The sequence below is a fragment of the Enhydra lutris genome, unplaced genomic scaffold (assembly GCF_002288905.1).
Source record: "Enhydra lutris kenyoni isolate GAN:26980312 unplaced genomic scaffold, ASM228890v2 scaffoldscaffold66, whole genome shotgun sequence".
Lineage (NCBI taxonomy): Eukaryota > Metazoa > Chordata > Mammalia > Carnivora > Mustelidae > Enhydra > Enhydra lutris.
This window is the reverse complement of record NW_019154150.1, coordinates 3,790,897-3,798,112: the sequence shown is the minus strand read 5'-3', so window position 1 is coordinate 3,798,112 and position 7,216 is coordinate 3,790,897. Positions and strand designations below refer to the sequence as shown.

Below are 7,216 nucleotides of genomic sequence, written 5' to 3'. Positions count from 1 at the left end.
CCCTGCAATTGCACTACTGGGTATTTACCCCAGAGATACAGATGGAGTGAAAAGAAGGGCCATCTGTACCCCAATGTTTATAGCAGCATTTGCCACAGTCGCCAAACTGTGGAAAGAACCAAGGTGCCCTTCAACGGACGAATGGATACGGAAGATGTGGTCCATATACACTATGGAGTATTATGCCTCCATCAGAAAGGATGAATACCCAACTTTTGTAGCAACATGGACGGGACTGGAAGAGAGTATGCTGAGTGAAATAAGTCAAGCAGAGAGACTCAATTATCATACGGTTTCACTGATTTGTGGAGTATAACAAATAGCATGGAGGACAAGGGGAGTTAGAGAGGAGAAGGGAGTTGGGGGAAATTGGAAGGCAAGGTGAACCATGAGAGACTATGGACTCTGAAAAACAATCTGAGGGTTTTGAAGGGGTGGGGGGTGAGAGGTTGGGGGAACCAGGTGGTGGGTATTAGAGAGGGCAGGGATTGCATGGAGCACTGGGTGTGGTGCAAAAACAATGAATAATGTTATGCTGAAATTAAATTAAAAAAAACACAATATCATTTACATATCACATAAAAATGAAATTGTTTATGTGTAAATATAACAAAATATGTAAAAGAGCTATGTGAGGAAAACCACAAGACTAATGAAGGAAATAAAATAAAACCTAAATAAGTGGAGATATTATATTCACATGGTTAGGAAAACTCAATATTGTCAAGACATCAGTTCTTTCCAATTTGACCTTTGGATTCAACACAATCTCAGTGAAAATCCCAGCAAGTTATTTTGTGGATATCAACAAACTTATTTTAAAGTTTATACTAAAGGCAAAAGACCTGAAATATCCAACACAATATTGAAGGAGAGGGGCAAAGTCAAAATACTGACACCACCCAACTTCAGTATGATGCCAAAGTAATGAAGCTATAGTATTCAAGACAGTGTGATATTGGCAAAAGAGTAGACAAATAGAAGACAGACACACACAAAAAGTCACCTGATCTTTGAGAAAGTAGTAAAAGCAATTCAATAGAGAAAAGATAGATTTTTCAACGAATGATTCTTGAATGACTAGACATCCATGTGCAAAATAAAAAAAAAAAAGACCCTCAAATCAATACATCAATCACATGTAAAATTTTCATATAGATAAAACTATAAAACTCCTAGAAGATCACATATGAGGCAATCCAAATGACCGTGGGTCTGACTTTTTAGATAACAACGAAACCACAGAAGGAAAAAAGTGACAAACTGAACTTTATTAGACTTAAAAAACTTCTGCTCTGCAAAAGACAAGCCACAAAGGGCGGTAGGGCAGGGGGGAAGCGGGCGGGCGGGGGGGTGCGGAGGGATCTGCAAAACACACATCTGATAAAGGACTAGTATCCAAAATATACAAAGGATTCTTAAAATTCAACTGTAAGAAAACAAGTCAACTTAAAATTGGAGGAAAGATCTGAACAGACATCTCAACAAAGAAGAGATACCAATGGGAGATGCATATATGAAAACATGCTTAACATCATATGTCACTAGGGATTGCAAATTAAAACAACAATGAAATACCACTGCAAATCTATTAGAATGACTAAAATCCAAAACACTAACAACACAAAATGCTGGTGAAGAGGTGGAGCAACAGGAACTCTCATTCATTGTTGGTGGGAATGAGAAATGGTACAGTCACTTTGGAAAATAGTTTGGTAGTTTCTAAAAGAAAAAAACAAAAAACAAAAAACTAAACACACTCTTACCATACAATTCAGCAATCATGGTCTTTACCTAAATGAGGGGGCAATTTAGGTCCACACAAAAACCTGCACACAGATATTTATAGCAGCTTTACTCATAATTACCTAAACTTGAAAGCAACCAACATGTCCTTTAATAGGTGAATGAATAAATAAACTGTGGTACATCCAGAGAAAGGCTTTTATTCCACGCTAAGAAGAAATGAGCTATCAAACATAAAAAGAGAGAAATTTTAATGCCTATTGCTAAATGAAAGAAGCCAGACCTATTATTCTAGCTATAATGACAGTGTCAACTAGGAAGACAGAAAAAAAATCAGTGTTTGACAGAGGCTTAGAGGAGGAGGGAGAGGAATGAACAGGTGGAACACAGGACATTTTTCAGTTACCTACTGTAATGGCAGATGCAGGTCCTTATACATCCGCCAAAACCCATTGAATATATAACACAAAGAGTGATGCGAGCTGTAGACCTTAAGAATATTTTATCAATATCCAGTCATCAAAAGTAACAAATGTGCCTAGTGGTAATGCAAGGTGTCACTAATATATTTGGGACAGTGGAGGCACACGGGGGCTGAGGGAGTATGTGGGAACTCTTTGTACTCTGCTCAATTGTTCTGTAAACTTAAAATTATTCTAAAAACTAATTTAAACAAACAAATCTATAGTTCACAACTTACTTCAAAGTACAGTTCAATTGAGTTAAAATAAATATTTTAAAAATCAAATACAGGAAGAAAACATCAAAGTATGAGGGGAAAAAATCTGGTAAGTGTTGGACTTTAGAAACTTGACTCTAAAGGAAAGATACAAAGGAAGCATGTGATAAACATTCATGCAGGAAGATTTTACATGTATCTGAAGCAATTTGCCAAAAGAATAAAAGCCCCCTGCCAACAGATGAATATAAACGGGTTTAAGTTACAATTAATCAAATGACTATTGCTAAATAGGCGTCATAAAACAAGGGACTGTTTTTCTCCTATAAAACTGGAAGGCACTGAAGACGGTATAAATATCCGATGTTGTCTAGGTTACGGGAAAAGGAACACCCTCCTGCCACACTAGTGGGATAACAATTTGGGGCAAATTCTCTAGAGGAAAATTTGGCAATAAATATCAAAATCCTGGAAATGGTTCTTTTCTTCTGACTCAGCATTTTCACTTCTAAATTATGTTTGGGTGAGCAAATAACGGCGTAAGTATGGCAAAATCATGCTACATGCACACTGTGTAAGCCAGGCAGCCAGTTAGGGCAACGCACTTTGCTTCGTCACCGGGAATATGCAGGCCGAGCACCCGAACAGAGAGCAAACCACTATGATTTTTAAAAGTGCTGTGCACGTGTATGTCTGTGTACTTGCAGCGCAAAAAACTGGGTGGATTCACACAGAAATGTTAAAAGTCCCTGGGTAGAGTGCTTTGGGTTTGGGGGGATTTTCGTGAAAGTAATTATTATTTTTTTTTACCAGAATGTTCTGTTTTTGTTCTTTTTTTTTTTTTTTTTTTTCCTAAACTGAGCATGTATTACTCATGGGAAAGTAAAGCAGTACAAAAAAGATCCCTTTGGAAGCAGGGAGGCAAAGTCAGGGGAGCCACCAGTGGGGCTGTTGTCACAGTTCCAGGAAGCTGAGCTTGGCAGGGACAGGTGCTCCCAGAGGGGCCTCAGCCAATCTTGACCTTTGGCTTGTGAAAAGCTCAGAAACCCTAAGGGGGCAGAGCCAGGGAAGGGACTACACTGTTGCTGAGGGGTGCAGCTCGGCTGGCGGTGAGGCAGCCTACAAAGCTCTACCTCCTTCCTGAGTTGGCAGGCTCAGCCCTTGCCCCTGGCAGTGCTTGGGTACACTCTGGGGCTGCCCTGGCAGCAGCAGGACTGTCAGGGCTTCCCAGGCCTCCTACCCCAAGCACCCCACTCAGACCTGGCTCCCCAGTGAAATTTCCTTACTACTTAGAAGTTCACCGACAAGTCCTTGAAACAGGCAGAGTGGCATTCCCCCAGGGACTTCATTGCCTGGACATTGACCTTTTGCTAAGGGCAAAAGGCAATCTTAGACTGACCCCCAGGATCCTGTAAGTCTACTTGAACATATAAAAATTCCTTTGGAAACTTCCTTTATCTCTAACTCCTCCCCCAAGATACATATTGACAATCATCCCCCATGTTTTTGACCCACAGATATACATCTAAATTAGGGTCTCATGAAGGGACTGGCCAGGCTAGATAGGGAGAGATAGGTAAGGGACTATAGGATCAGGCTCACGGAAATCCCAAAAAGTGCAGACGTATAAGAAAATCAGAGATAATGGAACAAACAAGACCACCCAACCCTAGGTGTCAGAGGTGGGGTCTTGTTATAACTGTCACTTATGACCAACAAAGAATTACCAGATCCTAAAAAGGAAGTAAATCATAAAAGGTGTAATCACTAGTCCTTACTCAATGGTGCTATCTAAAGAGATGTTAAAAGGATTTGTGTAACCCGGTTAGTCTTCAATAAAAAAACAACCCCAAAAGCCTTCAGTGGCAGCCCTGTAGGGACCCCTCTCACTCCCAGAGCTTTTTCTGTATCTTCGCTTAATAAAACTCTCTTTACTCACTCTCCTTTGTCCTTGAGATTCCTTCTCTGACTCCATGAGACAAGAACCTCACTCTCCTGCTTCACCAGGACCCAGCTTTCAGACCCTGCCCAAGCTGGACGTGTGCAGGAGCAGCAGCTCTGGGCCACCTGTTCTCAAGCTGTAGTCTCGGGACCTGCAGAAGAATGCAGCTCTAGGAGGGGGTAGAGGCTCAGCCAAGCTTCAGGGCACAGCCACAAGGCATCCTATTTCATCAGCTGCCTTGGGTGCAGGCGGGAGAGGAGGGGGTTGGGGGGAGAGAGCAAAGCTGACTGCTCTTCTGCTATCAGTCTACTCCATTAGGCACCTGGCAGGGAGGATACTGTGACCCTCCCAAAGTGGAGTCCCTGTGGGTCCTGTTTCATCCACTGTCTTTCCCACTATCCTGTGCACAGGGGCTGGCCATGGTGCAGGCTTCCCCAGACCACTTGAGCCTGCAGACCTGTAATCCACCTTAAGGAATCACGTTTATCTCTTAAGGCTCAATCTCCTTGTCTCCAAAAGAGACATCACACTATTGTTTCCAACATTGTCCCGGAGGTTAATATTTGTAGGAGGGACAGCAGCCCACATTCAACAGAGCTCCTAGGTCCAAAGTGCATGATCTTCTGTCATCCTGAAGCAACATTGGCAGACGGTAGTATTAGCATTTATCCCTCCACCTCAATTTTAGCCAAAGAAACACAGTCGGAGTTTGAGAAATTTGCCCACGGTCACTGGGAATCGAGGGAGTAGGGAGAAAATAGTCACCTGCAGCCAAAGGCCACCACCCTTAACTCAGCATCTGAACTTATTAAATTCTGTCTCCATCTGCACCTAAGCCATATTCCTGTCCCTTCTAGGGAGGTGAAAAAGAGGGACCTGAACAGGTGCGGGGGATGCTGGGCTCTAAGTAGCACAACCCCAAGAACTATGTTGGGATCAAGCTGGGGTGCGGGGGTCAATGCTCCTGTGCACTAGGGACGGTGGGGCTGTAGAAGCTCTCCAATCACAAAATGCCCTTGTGCCTGGCCCCCAGATTTGGCCAATTAGAGGCGATATTTTCCACTCTAAGAATGGGGTGAGGGACTTAGCCCAGGACGCAGAGGGTCCCTAGAACACGGAGAAGCCCTGTCAAGCTTCAGATTGTCGCTTTCTCTCTCACATCCTCAGTTTTCTCTTCTGTAAGCCAGGCAGATAATGCCCGCCCCACAGGGCTGCCGCTCGGTAAAGCGCCCTGCCTGGCCAGCCGGCTGGATCCCCACATTTTGGTTCTCCAGCCTGAGGGCTCCTGGCCAGGATGGAGGCTCGGCTGCCCCAGGGGGAAATCCTGGACCAGACCCCAAGCCCTACTTCCCCGGAGGGAAGCTCGTGTGTCTGCTAGGAGCCCCCACTGGGGGACCCAAGCCCAGAACCGCTGGAGTTGTGAGTTGGGACAGCCTCCTTCCCCCTGAGGTCGGGGTTGGAGGGTGGGGGGGTTACTCACCAAGCTCGGGAGGAGGCACAGGAATCGCGGCCTGAAGAAACCTCTGAGAGCCTTGGTCGGAGGACAAGGACTGGCGCAGGCCGGCCCAGGGCGGCAGAGAGGTGGGACCCGCCCACGACAGTCCCAGAGCCTCGGCCAAGGCCAGAGCCTCAGAAGGGAGGGGCCCCTGATGGAGGCGAAAGGGGCGGAGGCGCGGGGCGGGAGGAATGTCTCCCTGGGTAGGGGTGGAGAGGGCTCTCACTGGCTGTGTGAGTGTAGCCTGGCATGTCACTCACCCTCTCTGTGCGCGCTTGAATTTACAGGCCAGAAAACTTGCTAAGGACCCTTCAGATGTGAAGGCAAGCGGGGGCGCGGGGGAGCATTCTTCTGTAGTTTATGAGAAGGCGTGAGTGCCCGGTGGTGAGGGATACCTGCAAGGCCGAGTTGGTGAGAGGAAACAGGACAACCCTGATAATGTCACTCACTCACTCATTCAAGAATGATGCGCCAAGTTCCTACTGTGTGCAATGGACAGGGGCAGAGCCAAACAAGATCCTAGCCCTCTGCGAACCTGCAGTCACCTGCAAGAGACAGTAAATGTGTATCCGGGTAAATAAGGGGGTTTCTGCATGCCTAGTGCCCTTCCTGCCCGGTACAGCCCCCAAACTCCCTCTAGACAATTCCTCTTCTCTTTGCTCCTCTCCACCTAGTCTGGGTGCCCTGATGCCTCTCCTGTCTCAGGCAGGGTTATCTGTCCCACTCTGGGCCAAAGTCCAGAAAAGAATACAGAGGAAGATAAATCTGCACATTGTTTTCTGACTGAGAGCCTATATCCAGTGGATCCTGGACAAGACACCAAGAATGCCCTTCCTGACACACCTGCTGCTCAACTCTGCTATGCCCTTCCTAGCCTCACTTCTTTTAAGGTTCTTGCTACCTGAGCTCCAGCCACCCCAGACCTCTACACAGTGCCTGAACACTCAAGTGTAAAGGCCTCAGGGCCTTTATGCTGGCCCCTGCCAGAATGTTCCTATCTCATATACTACGGAAGAATGCCCCCCCCCTTGCCTTCACATCATACCTGATATATTCAATATCTGATGCAGAGCCTTAGAGAAGCTTTTCCAAGTCACACAATCTAAAGAAGTCCCTCCAGCTATCTGTAGAAGAATGAAACTCGACCATTCTCTTACACCATACACAAAGATAAACTCAAAATGGTTAAAAGACCTCAACGTGAGGCAGGAATCCATCAGAATCCTAGAGGAGAACATAGGCAGTAACCTCTTCCACATCGGCCACAGCAAGTTCTTTCAAGATATGTCTCCAAAGGCAAAGGAAACAAAAGTGAAAATGAACATTTGGGACTTCATCAAGATCAAATCTTCTG

At 45.5% G+C, this 7,216-nt stretch overlaps 1 protein-coding gene across 1 annotated transcript in view; it reads right to left on the bottom strand.

Moving 5' to 3' along the window:
- Window positions 1-5,987, bottom strand: part of LOC111159051 (aldehyde dehydrogenase 1 family member L1) — a 116,423-nt gene extending 110,436 nt beyond the window's left edge. The window contains exon 1 of the mRNA XM_022521430.1: window positions 5,848-5,987. The gene's annotated coding sequence lies outside the window, so the exon portion shown is untranslated. The remainder of the gene's footprint in view (window positions 1-5,847) is intronic.
- Between the last annotated feature and the right edge of the window lie 1,229 nt (window positions 5,988-7,216).